Below are 23,107 nucleotides of genomic sequence, written 5' to 3'. Positions count from 1 at the left end.
CGATTAGCCCATAATCGGACTCATTATCAATGTGGGTTTCGATGAAAACATGATATAGCAAATGTAGTCTTTATACGAATAAATAAAACCAAGTACAAACAAGAGTATAGGTTCAGCAAAACAAGAAACAAGCATCCAAATTACAACTCAAAACAAAGATTCACAAGAATAAACTAGATCATTTCGCCTTTGTTGAATTGTTCTAAATGTCTCTTTCCGTCTTCTCCTTGCGCTCTAGTCCGTCTCTGACTTGATATCTATTAAAAACAACCTAAAGTTATTTACATAGCAGCCCTCAACAATCTGGAAGTCTTCCCTTTTAGAATTGTAGTAGAAACAGGATTCTGAAATTTGGCCTAGGCGCGGCCGCACGCTATCGCACCGCGGGCGCGCTGTATTTCTGGAACCCCGGCGCGGCCGCACGCTATCACATCGTGGGCGCGCTATCCTTCTGGGAAAAACTCAGATTTCTTCTTAAATCTTGTTGCTTCGAGCCGACTTTCCACGAGCTATTATTCCAACACCACCTGAACACCAAATTAGCACCAAAACAATGCTAATTCACCTGATTACCTGAATAGTGCCTAAAATACAAAAACACTAGAAAACACATTAAAACACATAACAACTTTAGTACAAATACACCAATTCAAAGCTTATTAGAGCATAATAAAGTGTCATAAATGCTACTCAACAAAAGTGCTCACATGCATGTTAAATTACCTGGACCCAAAGAGGTTTTGGAAGATATTTATGTGGGTTCATGTCTTGAAGGTCCGGTCGAAACAAGCTACAGGTGTTGACTGCGATGTCTAGGTATGTAAGTACGTAGATGCTAATATGAGTAAGATATCGATTCCCCTTTCTCACTGGGACCCGGTCAAAGATGTAGACACCTTTCGACATCGCATTGCTTGGGAATTGCGTAAGGGGAGTGCACGCGGTATTTCATTATGGGGATTGGAGCAAAGAAATTTGGGTGTTTGATTGGACTTGTATTTGCTAGACTTAGTTATTGGACTTCTATTTGATGAACTTGTAATATTTATGTAATTCTTTTTTATTATTTTAATTTGGTTTAAATGTTTGATTTGTTGGCTTTAGAATTTTGGATTTGTTGGATTTAGTTAAAAAGAATTTGGATGTTGTTTTAGTGTAGAATTGTTAAAACATGTTTTATTTTGTATATAAACAGGTTATGCCGATTTTTTTGTAGTTTAGGTGCCAGTTTTTTCTGTATTCCTGCAGACTTCCCTTCTGCAAGGTTCATGCAATTGACCAATGGAGCTTTCGAGACTGATATTTTCGTCGACTTTCTTAGGTTTGCACTTGACGTAGTGATGTTACGGAATGATGAGAGAATAATGGAATTACTAGGTTCGTGAGATGCCTAGGTCTTGATGTACTCTTGTAAGAGCAACACCAATGGTATTAGCTAAAATGGTTGGCTAAAATAATACAAAATAATGATTATGTAAAATTTGGTGAACCTGTAAGGTAATGTGCTCCAATGGGACTTGCTATAATATTAAATTTATGATTACAGCTTTTTTACAGCTCTAGAGACATTCAACAAATTTAGCCAAGATGATGAAGTTGGCTATAATTTTAGCTAAGGGTTTGAGATAGTTGAAGTGTCCAAATTTATACATATTATGTATGCCATCTAGGATTTTTTTGCTAAGGGTTTCTCTCATTGGAGATGCTCTAAGGGGATGGTTTGAGCAGTTTTCCATTTTTGGATCCACTTTTTTTTCTTGCGGTGCAAGTTTTATCTTCGTTTAGTAGCATTGCAGTGATTATTAATGGATTTTTCAGTCCTTCCAGGGATTTACTTAGCTATTATTGTGCAAGACATGCCTGTACTATAATAAAACTAAGTCAAATTGACAACCCTAAGTAAGTTGTATGATAATGTAAGGTTGCATTTTGTATTGTATCACTTAAGTCTATAAAAGTGTAAATAGATTAGATTGAAGTATTTTTCAGTAAACAGTCTCAAGCTTAAGAATGAACTCTGGAAGAAGATCATGCCTTAGAGATAATGTGAAGAAGCTTGGAGTTGAATAAATATGTTTTGGGAAAAATATTCTTAGTCAAGAAATCTACAAGTCACAGATTAAGTCTTATAGAGAAGTCATTTGAGAACTCCAATATGACGTATCGAGAAGTCAAGAAAAGCTTATAGAGAAGTCTTAGAGATATCGACAAGCCAAAATGAAGACATGAAGATTAGAGATATCGACAAGTCAAATTATCATTAGAGATCTCTGAGATTTCGATAAGTCAAAATGTCACTAGTGATCTCTGAGATATCGACAAGTCATTCCTTCACTAGAGAACTTAGAGATATCGATAATCCAAAATGAAGACATGAAGATTGAGACATCGACAAGCCTAATTCTCTTATAGAGAACTCAGAGACTTCGATAAGTCAAAACAAATATAGAGTAATAAAAGATCTTGATAAGCCTTTATACTTATCGAGATGTCGAGTTCTCTATATAACAAACTGGAGATCTCGATGTAAAACTCAAGTACCATATGTTGATCAGTTAAATATCCAAAATTATAAATCAACAAACAAATCAATCACTGATTTGAAAAGTCTACAAAAAGTAAAAGTAAGTAAAAGATCAAAGGCCAAGATTAACTAAAAAAGTAAAGTCACAAACATGCACGATTTTCAAAGATACACTAAGCCAGTAAAAGAAAGTTTTAGTTAACGTAAAGTAGGGTTTAGTACATGCTATTGCATGCTGTGTAAAACTAGTGTTTAATGTTCTATAAAGTAAACACTGGATGCTTTGTTCTAGTGTAACAAATTAGATCTAGAAAATCTTGAAAACTCTCAAGAAAGAAGCTGAGTTCTTTATCAACAAAGAACCCATAAATTTGTAGCAAGACATACTTGATTTTAATATAAAATTAAGTGAGTTTTGAAAGATAGTGTGTTTATATGCATGTTTTATTATTCCTGTTAAAACATATTATCTCTATAGTTAGATTACTTTGTTCACCATCCATAACATGTCAAGAAGCTTAAAAATAATCCAAAACATATTCAGCCCCCCATCCCCGTGTTGTATTCATTACCTAACAAGTAGTATCAGAGCAAAATCTGAAAGCAAACAGATTAAAGATCTTGGAAGAATGAACACATAGAATCTTAGTAGTATCAAAATTCCTACCTTTGACAGATCTAACTAAACACTATGGAAAAAGAAAATGATGATGTTCATCTGGATGTCCAATCTATTATACATTCAAATCCTCAAGAATGGACCTTTCACCCCCATGGTAAGAGTTGAGGAATCTACATATGGAGACATAGTCATTCCAGCACATTATGCTCCTAAAGATCCTTGAGTATACTGAACCTGAAAAAGAAAAAGTCTCTCTGGATAGTGGCTTGTAGCTGATCTTGATAGAGTCACTTGACAATGTAATGTATAATAACATTATCAACTATGACACATCCAAATAGATCTGGGAGAAAATAGAGATCTTATGTGAAGGAACAGAGGAAGTTAGGTCAAACCAAAGAAGGATTCTGGTTTCTCAGCATGAGGGTTTTATGGCCAAACCAAAAGAAGGAATTACTGAAGCTTTTGAAAGGTTCAATAAATTGATAAATGACTTGTAGCCACATGATAAATATTATGAAGCTGAGGAGGTTAACCTAAAGTTCCTTCTAGCTCTTATTGACCATCTTGAACATAAAATATCAACTATTAGAGAAGGAAGAGATTTAAGCAGAATGACTTTGGAAGTTCTATATGGAATCTAGAAAACTTATGAACTTGAAATGCTACAAAGAAAGTCATTGAAAGCACACCATGGTCATGTTATTGATGGTTCAAGTGCTTTGATTATGAATGACAAAGAAGAGAGTGAAGATGAGCAAGATGATCAAGTTCCAGTTGTTCAAGCTATGAAAGAAAAGAACAAAGGACCTTAGAATCAAGTTGTATTGGAGCTAGAGGAAGATGAATATTACACCCTGGATGAGCTAGATGAAATGGATCAATCCATGGCTTACTTGGCTAGAAAATTTTCCAACATAAGAGTCAAGAAGCCAAGGTTTTTCAAAAGCAAGGGACAATCTTCTAAAAACAATATTTGGAAACCAAAAGCTCAGTACAATTCAGCTAGAAAAGGTGGCTACAAAACAAGATTTGTGGATAGATCAAAGATAAGGTGTTTCAATTGTGATGAGTTGGGTCACTTTGCTACTGAATGCAGAAAGCCTAAAAAGGTGAAGAAGGATAAATCTTACTTGGAACTGGAAGCAAAATATGAAGCTCTCTTGAAGAAGCAATCTAGAAAAGCTTATATTGCAGAAGGAAAGAGTTGGGATGATACTGATGTTGATGATGGGGATGAAGAGGTTGGAAACTATGCACTTATGGCTTTTGAACATGGAGAAGCATCCACTTCAAAATCAAAGGTACCAACTCTAACCACTATTGATTTAAATGCTAGTCAATATAAGGAGACTATGGAAAAGATGAGTGTGGAGATGTTCCATATACACACTAGCTTAGTAACAGCTACTGAGGTAGTAGGCTAAAAAAGCTAATAAGAAGCTTAAAAGTGAGAAGCAAAAGATGGATCTACTGCTTGTGGAGCTTGAGTTCGTCAAGCAAGAAAATGAATATTTGAAAAACAAGCTGAAGTGTGCCAATGAGATTGAAGCTGTGTTAAGAGAGAAGATTGAAAAAAATGAGGTGAAACTTAAATCATTTAGGAATGCATCTGAGTTGGTTGGTCAGTACCATGAGAAGAACAAGCCATGTGTTAACATAGCTATTGGTCTTGATTATGATGCTTTGAATAGTAACAATAAAGATGCATGTGGTAAAGAAAAGCAACAAAAATGAAGATGTCACGTTTATGCTGAGAAAGGTTGGTTCACCTATGTTCAAAGCATGTGAAGTAAATTTCAGTGAAGAAGAGTTGATCATAAAGTAAAAAATTGCTGATGAAGATAATGAGAAGAAAAATACAGAAACAACTCCAACTTCCAAAGCTGAAAAGAAGCCCATGGTCAACCAAGATTCCAAGACACCTGTCAATGAAATGAAAACTGAAGATGGAAGAAAGATGAAGAAGAATAGAAATGGAAATATTGGGATAAACAAGAGCAATAATTTTGCTTATATTGTAGATGCTCCAAGAAAACAATGTCAAAAATATGGCTCTGTGAATCATCTACTCACCTCTGCAAAAAGGTTGTTAGTAATCCAGAAGTGGGAGCATGCAAGTAAAATGAAGCAAAAACTGAAGATCCCTACTCATTATGTGACCAGTTTGATTGCATACCTTGCAACATGAAATTAAAGACAAGCTGCCATAAGCTGAGAGTTGATTTTAAAGAAATCAATATTGAATCTTCAGATAAAAAGGATAATGCACATCATTCAATGAACTCTATTCTTTCTGAATCATCAAACTATACCTCTATCAAATCTGTTAACAAGAAGAAAGTACCCAACACTGTTTGGGTTGCTAAATACACTTAATCCTCATTGTGTGGAGGGCAAAGAGAAGAAGGTCATATGGATCATAGACAGTGGATGCTCAAGACATATGACAAGTGATATGGCCCTGCAATCACAGTTTGAGGAGAAGGCTGGCCCATTAGTGATTATGGGAGACAACAGCAAAAGCTTCACAATGCATTACGCCATAGATGGCCTATCGCAACCCCCTCCTAAAGAATGTTACCTAATATGCTACCTTAGATAGGGTAGTTATGAGCTAATTTAACATTGTGTTTTTTATGTTACCTTAGCCAAAGACAAGGTGTTGCATTAGCTGCAAAGTGTTACAGCTTCTAAGATATTTGTCAAAGTGTTACCTTGGAGTATTAAAATATAAATACTCTATATATCCTTAAGAGATTTAATATTAATTTTTAATTCATTATAAAAAAATTTAAGGTGATATTAAAATTTAAAATAACGAGATATATGACACACGAATATTTTATTCAGAAAAATTTTAAAAAGTCAAAATAATTATTTCAAAAGTAATAATCATTTAAATATATATATAACTATATAAAACTGTAAATCTAAGAATTTTTAAAAGTAAAAAAATATATATAATTATTGCTCTTTTCTAAAATAACTTAAAATTTATTTATAATACTAGTAATAATAATATATCAAACATTGTATGCAAATTTTTAGACACTAAAATTTTAGAAGCGCCCAACTTTTTTAAACAACCGCCTAAATTTTGGTCTAAAAGGCCACCCACATTTTCAGACATTTCAATGCTCCCTCCCACCCCCTCCTCTCTCTCAGACTATCTCTCACATATATCTGGATAACCCCTCCCAACTCAGTGGCCTTTCTCCCATTCAATCAAATCTTCTCTTCTCTTAAATTTGTGAACTCTTCTGTAAATCTTCACTCGCTCTTCTATTTTTGTTTTCAATTGGTTTCAATTGGGACTTTTCATTCCCAAATTCAATTAGGGTTTGTAGTTTGTAGTAAAATTAGGGCTTTACATTAATAGATTGTAGAAGTTTTGGAATTCATGGGCAAGCTCTGAAGAAAGCCGCCACTCATTCTTCTTGTGCTAGTCTCCAGGTTATCTCTCTCTCTCTATATATATATATATATATATATATATATATATGTATATGTGTGTGTGTGTTTTATTTTTTTTATCATTTCAATCCACTAATTCTCTAATGACTCTTTTTCCCTTGTGTCTTGTTTGGGCGTAATCTTGAAACCTTGAGGGAAGATATGTTATGCTATCTTCATTGGTGTTGATCCATGGACCCCATTTCTTCTTTGTGAGGGTTTGTTCTTTAGATGGTGGATGTGTGGCATATATTAACAAACAAGCATACAAACAGCTAAAATAGATCCCGAGATTTAATCATAACTTGTAATGGTACATCTCTCTCTCTCTCTGTTATATCTGATATATATAATTGTGTTAATTGATTTGTTGGATCAGATGTCGGAAGGAGGAAATCCATCACGGTATGTGAAGTTGACGAAAGAGCAAGCCGCTTCTACTGAAGACATTCGTCTCGGTGAGCTTAATCAGCCGATCGATATTCCTCAGGTCTCTCTCTCTACATATATCTCTTTGTATCTCTCCTTACAAATTGTATATTTATGTGCATTTTCGTTTGACTATTTTGTACAAAATTAATTTGTATATTTTTTTGTTTCTAATTTTGTTGGAATTATTACTTATCTTTTGTTACGGTGATTGTGGATTTTCGGAATTGTTTATGCGGTAAGTAGTGTGAACTTATGTTAAATTTGATAGAGGGGGCATATTGTTTTGGTTGAGAGTACGTTATTATTGGAAATGTTTGTGATTTGAGGATATAGTTGTGTGTCGAGGACTTTGTTAGATATATTTGATAATGTCATGGCTAATATGTTTTATGTTTAGATTTCAGATCTTATTTGAACAGAACAAATCAGTACTTAACTGATCAGTACTTATACTGGACGACAGAACTTAAGGGATATCAGTACTTATGTTATCAGGAGATAAGCATCAGGAGATAGATATCAGAACTTAAGTGCTGAAGGACGATCAGATAAGGACAGTAGCTGATTAAAGTTAAGAAGATCAAGATAAACATAAGAAGAGATATGCATGAAGAAGGAATTCCGTGAAGAATGGAATACTTGGAATAGAAGATATCTGATTGATATATTTTAGGAAGCAGAATTATATTCCATATCAATTAGCGATTATCTTGTAACTGTGTAGTATATAAACACAGACATAGGGTTTACACTATAAGTGTTATCATTATCGAGAATATTATTTACTATAACCCTAGCAGCTCTCGTGATATTTTGTTCATCACTGAGAGATAACAGTTCCAGATTGTAACAGAGTTTATTGTTTCAATAAAGTTTGTTTTCTGTTACATAAGTTCTTGAAGTTTGATTTGATTGTAATAAACACTGTATTCACCCCCTCTACAGTGAAAGTGTGACCTAACAAGTGGTATCAGAGCCTTCTGTTAACACACATACAGTTAAAGATCCAAACACAATCATGTCTGACACAGAAACTCCAACTAAGCCTACCAAAACTGAGGAATCATCAAAGACATCAACTCAGAGTCGATATGAGACTATCAGAGTTCCCATATTGAGACCATCTGAATATCCCATATGGAAGGTAAGGATGACCATGTTTCTGGAAGCAACAGATCCAGAATACCTTGATAGAATCAAGGAAGGGCCTCACAAACCTACCAAGCTCGCTGTTGTAGTTGCAGGTGAAGCAGCAAAGACCGTACCAAAGGAAAAGAGTGATTACACTGCTGAAGATATAGCATCTATTGCTAAGGATGCCAAGGTACGACACTTATTGCATAGTGCCATTGATAATGTAATGTCAAACAGGGTAATCAACTGCAAGACTGCTAAGGAGATATGGGATGCACTGGAGACAAGGTGTCAAGGAACTGAAACAGTTAAGAAGAACAGGAAGACAATACTCACTCAAGAGTATGAACACTTTGACTCTAGGACTAATGAGTCATTGACTGATGTATATGATAGATTTGTCAAACTCTTGAATGACTTGTCATTAGTAAATAAGGAGTATGATCTTGAAGATACAAACCTTAAATTCCTGTTAGCTCTTCCTGAATGTTGGGATTTGAAGGCAACAACAATAAGAGACAACTATAATCTTGATGAAACAACTCTTGATGAAATCTATGGAATGCTCAAGACTCATGAACTTGAGATGGAACAAAGAAGCAAGAGGAAAGGAGGAAAGTCAAGGACAGTTGCTCTCAAGGCTGAAGAGGAATCCCCCAAACCACCTTCCTCAAAGAAAGACAAGGGTAAAGCTCTTATCATAAAGTCTGATACTGAGTCATCAAGTTCTGAGAGTGATGATGACTCAGATTCTGAAAGCTTGCCTGAAACTGATGTTGATGAGGAGATGATGAAGCTGTGTGCTCTTATGGTGAAAGGAATCACAAAGATTGCATACAGGAAGTTCAGGAAGGGAAAGAATTTTTCCAGGAAAGGCATAAGTTCTGATAAGAAGAATTTCAGAAGATCTGAAGGAAGAGGAGGAAAGTCTGACAGAGGAGATTACGCTAATGTTAAATGTTATAATTGTGGTGAGAAAGGCCACATATCTCCTGATTGCAAGAAGACCAAGAGTGACAAAGGCAAAGCTCTTGTCACAAAGCAGAAAAGCTGGACAGACACCTCAGACTCTGAAAGTGAGGAGAACTATGCATTGATGGCAAATGCTGATAAATCAAGTTCTGAGAGCAGTTCTGAAGCTGCTGAAATAAAGGTACCTCAGACTACTTATGCTTTTCATACTGATGATATTAATGAGTTGAGAAGATATCTTAAAACCATGTTTGTTAGTTATAGAGATCAAACTTTAACATGTGAAAGATTAACTTCTGAAAATCTTGCTTTGAGGAAAAGAAATGATTTCTTAGAAAAAGAGTTAGTCATGTTCCATCAAACTCAGCAGGATAGAGATGATGCTTTTTATGTTAGGGATGAAGTGCTAAAAATGAATGAATCTCTAAAAACTGAGTTAGAAAAGGAGAGAGAGATTATCAGAACTTGGACTAACTCTGGCAAAACAACTCAAAATTTGCTAAGCAGTGGAAACTGGAAAGAGGGCTTAGGCTATGGAGAAAATAAAAATGAAAAAGGAACTGTAGAAATTAAGCCTGTTGATAAGCAAAAGCCGAAGTTAAAACCTGTTAAGTTTGTAACTGAAAAATCTGAAAATGAGAAATCAGAAGTTAAAAAGGAATTAGCTTCTGACAAACTAAAACAGGAAAAGACAGCTGAAGTTAACATAGGCTTAATGACAAAGAAGCAGCTTAAGCATAAGCTGAAAGATGTTAAGAATGCAAACAAGGTAAAATCACCTAGGAAAAACAGGAATGGAAAGGAAGGTGTGAATAAAAGCAATAACTATAAATCTGTTCCTGATGCTCCTAGGAAAGCATGTCATAACTGTGGAAGTTCTAACCATCTGGCTTCTTTTTGCAGGAAAAATAAGAATATTAACTCCTTATCTTCAAAATCAGGAGTTAAGAGTCAGTCTGTTAGATACAAACCACAAAATCCTTGTTTTCATTGTGGTAGTTTATGGCATTCCATTTATACTTGTAAGGAATATCATAGTTTGTACTATGATTATTATCAAATAAAACCTTCTTTAAAGAAAGTTTCTGTTGTTCCTTCTAGTGTAAGTTCTGATTCAAAGTCTGGTAGTATAAGTTCTGATGAGAAAACTGTTAACATAAAATCTGATGCTAAATCCGCTGCAAATGTTAACAAACCTAAAAAGGCCAAAGGATCCAAGCAAGTCTGGGTCCTTAAAACTAATAATTAGTGGTCTTTTTGATTGCAGGGCAACAGGAAAAATATTTTAGTTCTGGACAGTGGATGTTCAGGACATATGACTGGAAATAAGGCCCTGCTATCAGACTTTGTGGAGAAAGCTGGCCCAAGTGTTTCTTATGGAGATGGTAACATTGGAAAAACTTTGGGATATGGCAATATCAATCTTGGGAATGTCATCATTAAAGATGTAGCTCTGGTCTCAGGACTTAAACACAACTTACTGAGTATAAGTCAAATCTGTGACAGAGGTTATCATGTTGATTTCTTTGCAGAACATTGTGAAATAGTTAGTAAATCTAAAGAAAAAATTGTTCTGAAGGGATTCAGGCGTGGTAACATTTATTAAGCTAAGCTTTCAACAAGTTCTGATGGTTCTGCAATCTGTTTAGTGAGTAGAGCCTCAACTGAAGAAAGCTGGAATTGGCACAAGAAACTCTCTCATTTAAACTTCAACAAGATAAATGAACTGATCAAGAAAGATCTTGTGAGAGGACTGCCAAAATCAGTGTTTGTTCCTGATGGTCTTTGTGACTCATGTCAGAAGGCTAAACAAAGAAAATCTTCGTTCAAGAGCAAGACTGAATCATCAATTCTTGAGCCTTATTATCTGCTTCATGTTGATCTATTTGGTCCAGTGAATGTCATGTCTATTGCAAAGAAGAAATATGCGTTGGTCATAGTAGATGAGTTCACCAGATACACATGGGTGTATTTCTTGCACACAAAAAGTGAAACTGCATCTATCCTGATTGATCATGTCAAACATCTGGATAAATTGATCAAAGATTCTGTGAAAATTTTGAGGAGTGATAATGGCACTGAATTCAAGAATCTGATAATGGAAGAGTTCTGCAAAATTCATGGAATAAAGCAGGAATTTTCTGCTCCTGGAACTCCACAGCAAAATGGAGTTGTTGAAAGGAAGAATAGAACTCTCATTGAAGCTGCACGAACAATGCTTGAAGAAGCAAAGCTTACAACCTATTTCTGGGCTGAAGCTGTGCAGACTGCTTATTTTACTCAAAATGCAACACTCATTAACAAGCATGGAAAAACACCATATGAGATGGTGAAGAACAAGAAGCCAAATCTCAAATACTTTCATGTATTTGGATGTAAGTGTTTTGTTCTCAAGACTCATCCTGAACAGCTATCCAAGTTTGATCTAAAAGCTGATGAGGGAATCTTTGTTGGATATCCACTTTCTACAAAAGCCTTCAGAGTCTACAATTTGAGAACAAAAGTGGTCATGGAATCTATCAATGTCTCTTTTGATGACAAGAAAATCACTGGACTTGAAGATTGCATTGATCATGATCAGCTAAGATTTGAAAATGAAGATTCATATTCTGATACCTCAAGTCCTGACAGTCTAAGTCCTGATACTGTAAATTCTGATGGATTAAACTCTGATGTTATTGAAACTGTGGTGACTACGTCAAAGGAAGATGCACCAATGCAGGGGGAGCATACTCAAGATATTATCACATCTCAAGAAGCATCAGAACATACATCTGGCTCTTCAAATTCTGATTCGTCAAGTTCTGATAAGCCAAGTACTGACAGTACTGAAAATCTAAATACTGAAGGATCCAACTCAGAGAGCATAGTTTCAGGGGGAGCATCAGAAAATGAAACCGAAGACAGCATGAATCATGGGGGAGCATCCAGTTCTAGAGAAAATCTTCCATCTGCAAGGAAGTGGACAAAATCACATACACCTGATTTGATAATTGGAAATCCTGAGGCAGGTGTCAGAACTAGAACAGGTACTTCGAATGAATGTCTTTACAATTCTTTTCTCTCTCAGTCTGAGCCAAAGAAAGTGGAAGAAGCTCTTCAAGATGCTGATTGGGTGCAAGCAATGCAGGAAGAGTTGAATGAATTTGAAAGAAACAAAGTCTGGACCTTAGTGCCAAGACCTAAGAATAGATCGGTTGTTGGTACAAAGTGGGTATTCAGATACAAAACTGACAGTGATGGCATAATTGTAAGGAACAAGGCAAGGCTGGTTGCAAAAGGATATTCTCAACAGGAGGGAATTGACTATGATGAAACATTTGCGCCAGTTGCTAGGTTAGAAGCCATAAGGATATTCATGGCTTATGCTGCTCACAAAAAGTTTACTGTCTTTCAAATGGATGTGAAAAGTGCTTTTCTCAATGGAGAATTGGAAGAGGAAGTATATGTTGAACAACCTCCAGGCTTTGTAGATTCCAAACATCCAGATTATGTCTACAGGCTTGATAAAGCACTTTATGGACTTAAGCAAGCTCCTAGAGCATGGTATGAGACTTTAGCTCAGTTTCTTCTGGAAAGTGGATTCAACAGAGGAACTATTGACAAAACACTGTTCTATCTCAACCATGGCAAGGACTTACTTTTGATCCAGATTTATGTTGATGATATTATTTTTGGGTCTCCAAATGACAAACTTTGCAAAAAGTTTGCCAACCTAATGCAGTCAAGATATCAGATGAGTATGATGGGAGAACTTAGTTATTTTCTGGGCCTTCAAGTCAAGCAGAGTGAAGAAGGAACTTTTATTTGTCAATCTAAGTACACCAGAAACTTGCTGAAGAAATTTGGAATGCAAGACTGTTCAAGTGCATCCACTCTCATGGCCACTGCAACAAAACTGGATAAGGATACTGGTAATTCAGTAGATATTACTGATTACAGAGGTATGATTGGCTCACTTCTCTATCTAACTGCTAGTAGACCAGATATCATGTTTGCTACCTGTCTTTGTGCAAGATTTCAAGAAGATCCAAGAGAACCTCACTTAACAGCTGTAAAAAGAATCTTTAAGTATCTTAAAGGAACAGCTGATCTAGGATTATGGTATCCTAGAGAATCAGATTTTAAATTAATAGGTTACTCAGATGCAGATTTTGCAGGTTGCAAAATTGACAGGAAAAGCACAAGTGGTAGCTGCCAATTTCTTGGAGGCAGGTTGGTTTCTTGGTATAGCAAGAAATAAAAGTCAATTTCCACATCAACTGCAGAAGCAGAGTATATTGCTGCAGGAAGCTGCTGTGCACAGATTCTCTGGATGAAGAATCAGTTACTGGATTATGGGTTAACATATTTCAAAATCCCTATTTACTGTGATAATCAAAGTGCTATTGCTATGACAGGTAATCCAGTTCAACACTCTATGACAAAGCACATCAGCATCAGGTACCATTTCATCAGGGAACATGTGGATGAAGGTACAGTGGAATTACATTTTGTTCCCACAGATCAACAAGTAGCAGATATCTTCACAAAACCACTGTGTGAAGCTACCTTTACAAAATTGGTAAATGAACTTGGAATGATTTCAGGTTCTTTCTCTAAATCTGCTTAAACTTGTTCTATGTTATCAGACTTTATGATCAGTATTTACAGAATTAATCTCTTTGTATATTCTGTGCATTAATTGATAAATGTCTTTAAGTACTGACTGTTGTCTGATATATGTTTCTAAACTCTGATAAGTGATATGTCTGTTTCAGTAACTATTCAATCCTATGAGGATAATTGTGCTAGATACTGACCTACTAGTCTTCAATAAACAAATGATCCCATAAAAGAAGTAATTATTTCTGTGGAAATCTTATGACACAAGCAAATTCTGATACTTGAGCTTAGTTTAGTTTACTTTATTCATCTTATTACTAAGTCCCAAATTAGAATAATGCTACTCATCTGTTTAAGTTCTGTTTCTAGTAAAACTGCTGAATGTACTAAGTGCTGATAAACCTCACTTATCAAAAGAAAAATAAAATAAAATCAAAGAATAAAATCAGATACTCCTTTGAGATCTAGAGTAAAAATGTGAAAAGGACGACCCAAGTGCATTGCTGGTATTAAGTAAATATGCATTAGAAAAGCAAAATATTTTCTTGGTGACTTTTCACACTCTATGATTACTGGAGAAATACTCTGATAATAGCATAAATTCTGATAAGCAGTCGTGACTCACTTACACTGAGAAGCCACTGTAAAAGAGAATTTTAAAGATGCATAAAATTAGCACAAAAATAGTTGAGGTGGACTGATGCATGAACTCATTTATCAGTAGGTTTCAGGATAATGACAGCTCTTTAGCAAAATTTTAATTATGACATATTTCTAAGATGTACTGAAGTAGATCAGACTTTACTCTTTGTCTGTTATTTAGCTTAATGCACACACTAATCACTCCATCTGAATGATGAAAATTTCTGTGGTGGTCTATGTTATTTTAGATAAACAGTCATTGTGTCATTTTTGCACAAATTCTGAGGACAAGTTCTAGTTACACGTTCTGATGATTAAGTTCTGACGTTCATAACTAAGAACTTGTATGAGTATTTACTAAGATGAGCATTCCTTTTTCGAGTTAAGACATTATGTTCTGATGACTGTTAAGTTCTGGTATAGGTCTAAGTTCTGATTTCTCAGTCTAATCCTTTACTTGGCTTATCTTTGAATGAAATTTAATAACAGTCTCAGTTTGTACTCGCATATGTTGAAGTGGAAGCTTAATAGTCACTATGATTAGGATTAATGGTTTTGTACTTGAACAGTCCACTGTTTCTTGTGTCTTGTGCGGTCTAGACCATGATTCCTCTTTCCAATGACTGTTATTCTTTTTCAAAGTCTAGGGAGACGAGGTAGAATTAATTCTACCTGTCAGCATTAAATATCTTTGCGTCTCTTGGCATTCTCTTGCATATATAATCAGCCACTTCACTTTAGCCCTTTCATCAATTTTTCTCACAATCGTAACTTCATATTCTTTTTCAAAAGCATCATGGTTCGATACAACATGTTTTTGAATTACCAAAATTTTCATATGGAGCTTAGCTGCGCCGACTGGCAGCAGGAGTGGCATGTAACTGCCATTCCTGAAGAGATATGGGGCTCTGTCCCACAGGCGGTGCTGAACCAACTTCTGTTCTTCGAGATGGACTACCAGCTTCATCTTGATCGATTGGAGGCGGAACGGCGGGAAGCTATCCGTCAGCAAGAGCGAATCATACGACTCGCTATCTTGTTTGTCGAAGATAGGAAGAGGAAGATGACTTAATCTCGTCTTCTTCCTGTTCTTCTTCATCCTCAGCTTTGTCAGGCTTCTTAGCTAGGACTAAAGCTGTTGACGTTAGGATTAGAAGCTTAGGGAAAATCTTGTATTGATGTAATTTCTATTTCATATATGTATTGACTTGATATATTAATGAAAACTGTTTTTACTTCAAGATTTTGTCTCTGAGTTATTTTATCTTGTGTTGTTAAATCCTGCTTGATATTCTGATGACCATTTAAATTTTGTCTTTATTTAAGTTCTGATTCTTTGTCAGCACTTATTCATCGAAATTATCTCGGTCATTTTTAACATGATTCATTTTTAGAATATTAATGTTGCAGTGAAAAATAATTCAATCAGTGCTAACGGTTTCAATTTTGAATTAAAACTGTGTCTCTTGATAACTGAAATGGTTTTTCCTTGAAACAAGGCAACTGGGTAAGTAATCATTCCTGTTTTCTCGAGCCCAGTAACTATCCGTTATTACTGCATGTCTGACAGGTGTCCAACGGTAACATTTTTTTCAGAGTATAAGAACAACAGAGAGAAGATTTCTTTAATCTTTTATTTTCTTTATCCTTTATCTCTCTTCTTACTTTTACTCTCTTTCTCATTCTTTCTCACGTTGGTTTCTCATACAGACATTATCTCAAACACCTAACAGGCATACTTGAATTTCAATATTTTTTCACATGGCACCAAAGGATTTAATCATTGATGGAGCAAAGTTTGTTCCAAACAACTATGCTGCAATTCTTGATCATGCTGAAGCTCCATCTGAATTGCATTTTGTGCAAGATCTTCTTGCACATAGTGAGGTTGGGTACGCCTTAACTCAGCCTGAATTATTTTCAAGTCAACAAGTTCTGCGGTTCTGGAGGACTGGAGTTTTTGATGATGGTGGTAAATGAGGAACTCCCAGTATTATCTTCCAAGTGGGTGATTCATCCTATGTAGTCACTCCTGGTACAGTACGAAGAGCATTACATCTTCCAGAAGATTGTACCTTCTCTATACCAGAGGAATCAGAACTTCGGGGGTTAATGACTGATTTGGGATATGAAAAGAGTCTGACGAAACTTGGACAGTTGAAACGGGCCAATATCAGAAGAGAATGGAGTTTCTTCTTCGATTGCATCACCAAGGCTTTTGGCAACAAGTGTTCAAATTTTGATGCCATCCCAATTCTGAGTCAGCACATCGGGTATGCTATTATCCATCAAACTCATTTTGATTTTGCAACTGGAATAATTGGTTTTATTGGGGATAGGATGACAGAGGATCGAGATGTTGTTTATTTTTCTAGATTCTGTCAACTTATTTATACGTATTGTACTGCTGAACCCCAGTTAGTCAGCACTCAAACCCCACCTTTTAAGGTTGCAAAAAGGTACTTTAACGACCTGATAAATGCTGACACAAAGAAATCAATGGTGAGACAATTACAGATTCCTCAGTCTGTGAAACAGATTCTGGTAAATGCTGATCCTGCTACTTACAAATCTGTTTACTCAAATGTTCAACCAACTCACCATAACCAAAATCCATCAACCTCAGTACCTACCTCTCATTCTACTCAACCTACCCTCAGAACTTATCTCAAATCCTATCTCTCCACTTCACAGACTGCTCAACCTTCTTCTTCAGCACCTACTGTGAAGCCTACATCCTCTAAGCCAAAGAGAACAAAGACTGTTCCTCAAACATCTCAGAAGAAGAGGAGGATTACTTTGAGAGATGAATCAGATGCTGAGGATCAGATTCCCTCTTCAGAACCTGTGGTAAATGAAGCTGAGAAGGCAACTTCTCAGAAGGATTCTGCAATTGGGGGTTCTAGGCTTCTCAAGAGGCTTAGACGTATGACGGCTCCTGAAACTCCCAAGGAATCCAAATCAACAAGGAAGTACAAGAAACAGAGGGCACAAAGGCCAGTTTCAGATGATGAGGAGGAAGCAGCTAAGGAAGGGGATCAGGAATCTCTGATCTCACAAGACAAGGAATTTGCTCCAGTCACTTCTTCTCCATCAACTCCATCTCAGGAACCTGTATCTGACAAGGCTAATTCACCTTCTATGTCTCTTGTTGATCCAGGCACAAGTGCTGAAATTGATATTCAGAACCTGGTTGTGCCTGAAATACTTTTCTTAGAAGCTCCAACAGCAAATAATCCTTCCACAACACCTGTTACTGATGCTGTTCAAACTCCTGAGTTATCACTAACACCTTCTCTGCATCAAGATGCTGATGATCAGATTTTAGGTGAGCATCAGGATATGGCTGTTGATCAGAACTTAGTATCAGATCAGCAATTAGAGGATGTTGAAGCCTCCATTGCTACTCACACAGTTGTCTTATCAAAAGATACTGATTCTCTAAGTTCTGATGCTGCAAATGTTGGAGATACTGGTGAGGCTGCTACAACTGTAGATGCTGATGCAGCAGGTCCTTCAGGATATACTCCTCCACTGACTCTTCCTAAGTCTGAACTGGTAAAGGAGTTTGTTATCAGGGATGCACCAGTACCTTGGAGTGAAACTCCTGCAGGTCAGGAGTGGACTAAGGAATGGAACTCAGTTTCATGTGTTCCAAATGCTTTACATCTTGCTGAGCACTTGACTAAAGCTGATGAAATGTTACATTCTGATGATTTTAAAACCCAGCTTAGAGTCACTGCATTGAGTACTAAACATCTACAAGGTCTTCATTCCAACACTCATGCAGAGCTACACAAGATTCAGGAGAACTTTATCAAACAGGAACAAGTTTGGAAAATTGATAAGAAAAAGTTCTTCCAACCTACCATTGACAGGGTTGCTTATATTGAGAAAACTCAAGAGAAGCAACAAGCTCAGATTGATCAAATTCTGACAAATCAAGCTTCTCAGCAATCGCAGCTTACTGAAATCCAGACCTCAGTGGAACTACTTATCTCTCTTTTATTACCTGCTGATGCCAAAAAGGGGGAGAAGGTAATTAAGTCCAAATGCAAAACCAACAAGTCACTGCAAGGAAAGGATGATGGAAAAGATGACCAAGGAAACTCTGGAATGGGTAGTGGTCATAGTCAAGGTAGAAGGTTTACATCAAGACAAGCTAGTCACAGAACAAGTTCTGATACTGGGAAAAGAATAAGTTCTGCTGCTGGTAAAAGGATAAGTTCTGATGAACTTCTAGATCTTGATGAGGAAATGTCAAGACAGTTATTTCTTCAAGAAAATCCAGGGATGGACTTGGAAAGTTTAAAGGAAGAAGAAGCCAGACTTAAATCAGAGAAAGTCACATCTAAATCTGAAGCTTCTGGTAAAAAGTTACTTCCAAAACCTAAAGGCATTGTGATCAAAGAAAGGATACATACTGAAGAAACTTTGGCTAGATCACAACCACAGATAGATCCAAGATCCAAGGGTAAAGAAAAGGTTGGTGAACCTATCAAGCCTTATGTACCTCCTGAGGAAGAAGAAATTACTGATAGAAAAGATGATCTTGCTCTGACTTCAAGAAAAGTTCTTAAAACAACCTATGACATGGCTCAAGTTGTTCAGAGTCAAGAAATTGTAAGTTCTGATATTCAGAAGAAGCAAGTAACCTCTGACAGTGCTCAAGTTAACTTAATATCAGAAAATAAATCTAAAACACTCCTACCAGGATTCACTAAAGGAAATCAGACTCAATCTTTGAAGACTACTCTAAGTGGTTTTGAAGCAAGAGTAGTTACTGGAAAGGAAGCTAGAGATAAAACTGGATTGGGAAGTGCTGATGAAAGAAGAGTACACAACACTACCGATGATCCAACTTCCTTGAGTGAACCAGGTATTGGAGCAACTCCTGAGAGATTGAATCAACTAGAATCTGTACAGATGGTTTACCATACCTACTTGAAAGAATACATCATGTTGTATTTCATGACAGATGGTAGGGTTTTTCATATAAGACAAAATGCCATTCCTTTGAAGTATTTTGAAGAATTGGAGCATGTACTTTTGTTACTTCAAGTGGATAACAGAATAACAGAGACTGCTGCAAACTACTTGAAAGAACAGATTCAGAGACAGAAAAGGCTTTATTCTGTTAAGTCTGACAGCAGATATGTTCCAAACTACAGAAATCACAATGGTGATATTGTTGATATGAAGCCTAATACTGCACAGATCAGAACATATCTTGGTATTAAGGGGCTTGAATTCAATCTAGAGTCTAACAAAGCTTATGTCATAAGACTAGATCGGGAGTTGAGAAAAGCAAAGATTAATGATCTCAGAGCTGCAATATTTCAAACTGGTGAAGATACTGCAGAGCTTAAAGATGTCAAACGGAGAATGATTGATGAACTCAGATATGCTGAGAAATGTTTGTTGAAGAATTATCTCAGAACAACTCCTGACATCAGAGAGATCAGAAAATGATGAAGCCAAGTCAAAGATCTACAACTACTTAAATTCTGATGTGTATACAGACCAAAGTTGTTATCAGAAGTTGAATTGGTAAAAGCTTTAAGGACTGTAAGTTGTAGTTATCTTGTCTATTTCTCATGCATTTGTACTTAATGTTTTTGACATCATCAAATATCTGTTAAACTTGTATATTTTGCTAATTTACAAGTTGGGGGAGATTGTTAGATATATTTGATAATGTCATGGCTAATATGTTTTATGTTTAGATTTCAGATCTTATTTGAACAGAACAAATCAGTACTTAACTGATCAGTACTTATACTGGACGACAGAACTTAAGGGATATCAGTACTTACGTTATCAGGAGATAAGCATCAGGAGATAGATATCAGAACTTAAGTGCTGAAGGACGATCAGATAAGGACAGTAGCTGATTAAAGTTAAGAAGATCAAGATAAACATAAGAAGAGATATGCATGAAGAAGGAATTCCGTGAAGAATGGAATACTTGGAATAGAAGATATCTGATTGATATATTTTAGGAAGCAGAATTATATTCCATATCAATTAGCGATTATCTTGTAACTGTGTAGTATATAAGCACAGACATAGGGTTTACACTATAAGTGTTATCATTATCGAGAATATTATTTACTATAACCCTAGCAGCTCTCGTGATATTTTGTTCATCACTGAGAGATAACAGTTCCAGATTGTAACAGAGTTTATTGTTTCAATAAAGTTTGTTTTCTGTTACATAAGTTCTTGAAGTTTGATTTGATTGTAATAAACACTGTATTCACCCCCTCTACAGTGAAAGTGTGACCTAACAGACTTGTTGACAAATTTTACATTTAAACTTTGTTAATCAAGTCACTTAGTGGGAAAATGTAGTATGTGAATACTATTTTGATACCAAATAGTGAATTTGTGGTAATGAAATGATTATGGATTTTTAAGCATATGTGATAGCATGTATTGTTGGATGTTAACACTATGCTTACTAGTAGTATTTATGTGTGATCAGTGTATATGTGTCAACATGGAACAGGGGAGATGTTTCTGAAAGTTGGAGTAGTCTTTTTTAAAAAGGCTTGCTTCTTTTTTTCATATTGTTTCCTTTTTTAAATATTTAATAGTCGAACTGAGGCATGTTTGATTCTCTTAATCATTATGGTAAAATAGTAAATTGAGCAACGCATATCATAAAAAGTGGTGCAAATAGGTACATTCTAGCATAAGCTTGTGTATGTACATAATTTATAAAGGACTAGTAATTAACAGAATTTTACCATGTAGCCTTCACGGCTTCACCCCTATCACAAAGGATTTGGTGATCTGGCATAGTTACGTAGTTCTTTATTTGGTCTTATGCTTATTTACTGGATGGGTATATGATATCAATCACCAACTCTTAATTACTACTGCTATGGCTCTGATAGCCTATGAATTTGCAAAAACTTGACCAACTGTAGCATCCAATTGCTAATACTTGCATTTAAATGAATTTAAGAATGTAGTTTATGAATTTCGGCTTGTGCATTAAAATTCTGTACGAGCTTCGTGTTTCTGTACTATTGTCGTGACTAAATCAAGGTGCGTATATAGTTTAATATATAATAATACATGCATACATTTTATGCTAATACATATGTTTTTATGAAATTAATGTGTAAAATTGTCAGAGGTATCGAATTTGGAAATGTATACACAATATGTTTGATTCAACTATTTATAGTAGTAACAGAGGCTAAAACATTAATGTTATCATTATTGTATATCCACTTGTTCTGTGTTAAGCTGTCTGCGAAATAAATAAGCCACGTTACCCAAATGTTTGTTCTGTTCTTTTTTGTTATTTGATAAATGACGCTCTTTATTAATTATTGTTATTTATTATATGTCTTTATGAAAAGATAATTTTAAAAATGATTATATCCCTTTATAAATAACTTAGTTAATATTTCTTTGCCCATAATTTCTTGCTTGCAAATAACTTAGTTAATATTTCAGGGAACAAAGAAGACTTACAAGAGAAAGTTTCACGTGTATAAAAAGGGAAAGGCCTGGATGGTGAGGTCGAGGAGAAAGTGAAGCAAATTCAAGCATTAGCTTATAGTAGTACTTTTTAATATTTATAATCTTTGGTTGCTGTTAAGTAAAGAATGTGAACTAGTTTATAGTTAGTTTGGACGTTTAATTTGGTTGTATATTTGTATTTTTAATGTTTGGGTTAGATGCATTATTTTGCAGTTATGAAATTGTATAATTGGGATTTTTCAGTTTACAGAATAAGCATTTCAATTTTTTTGTTAAAGTGTTACAATAGCCTCCCAAACAATTATCATAGTATGTTTAAAACGTTTCATTAGGCTAGTTATAATGTTACAACAGCTTTTCAAAGTGTTACATTAGGTTCTATGGTCCCACTTGCCACGTCATCAAGACAACTCAATATTGTGGGCACTTGCCACGTCAGCTAGTGGGTCCCACTAGTGGGCCCCACTGGTGGGCCCCATTTTTTTGGAAATTTTAAGTGCAAAGGTAACATGTACAATGTTATACTATAGACATAGATTTGTTAACCTTGACTGCTATTCTAACACAAATGTGAATGTTACATCAGGGCAAAAGTAATGTTACCTTAGGCGCCAAAGGTAACTCGAAAAAAAACAACTTAATTTTTATATTACCTTAGGGCTTTTTCTGGCTCTGGTAACATTTTTTTAGGCCTGTTATATTATATTCTTTCTGTTGCTATAGGCCATCTATGGTGTAGTGATGGGATATGTCAAATTAATTTATAGAAATGTTGTCATTGAAGGTGTAGCACTGGTAGCTGGTCTTGAAGTGAATCTTCTAATTGTTAGTCAATTTGAAGACAAAGGTTTCAAGGTCTCACTTGACAAAGGAGAATGTACTTTTATCATCAAAAAGACTGGTAAAGTTGCTCTAGAAGGAGCATGAAAAGGAAGCTTATTTGTTGCAGACTTGGACTCAGCAAATGAGGAGGGAAATTTTTGCTTCTACACCAAGGCATCTGTAGAGCAAAACAAGCTATAGCATTAGAAGCTATCTCACTTGAATTTTAAGGCAATCAATACTCTAGTTAAAAAGGAGTTGGTGAGAGACATGCCTAATCTGTAATTTGCTCAAGATGAAGTCTATGATGTTTGTCATAAAGGAAAAATAAAAAGATCAAGTCATAAGAGTAAAGATGTGAATTCTGTAAATGCACATTTGCAACTTATTCACATGGA

At 35.6% G+C, this 23,107-nt stretch overlaps 1 long non-coding RNA gene across 2 annotated transcripts; it reads left to right on the top strand.

Moving 5' to 3' along the window:
* The first annotated feature begins 6,272 nt into the window (after nt 1–6,272).
* Nucleotides 6,273–22,160, top strand: LOC141716713 (uncharacterized). Of its 2 annotated transcripts, XR_012573306.1 has the most exons (4): nt 6,273–6,602; nt 6,763–6,915; nt 6,982–7,092; nt 21,861–22,160. It is a non-coding gene; the product is annotated as an uncharacterized LOC141716713 (long non-coding RNA). The 2 variants fall into 2 exon arrangements; XR_012573305.1 differs by lacking the exon at nt 6,273–6,602 and having other exon boundaries at nt 6,623–6,915.
* Nucleotides 22,161–23,107: the final 947 nt, after the last annotated feature.

The sequence above is a fragment of the Apium graveolens genome, chromosome 4 (genome assembly GCF_009905375.1).
Source record: "Apium graveolens cultivar Ventura chromosome 4, ASM990537v1, whole genome shotgun sequence".
NCBI lineage: Eukaryota > Viridiplantae > Streptophyta > Magnoliopsida > Apiales > Apiaceae > Apium > Apium graveolens.
Note: the sequence above shows the minus strand (reverse complement) of the source record. Positions and strands in the feature narration are given on the sequence as shown.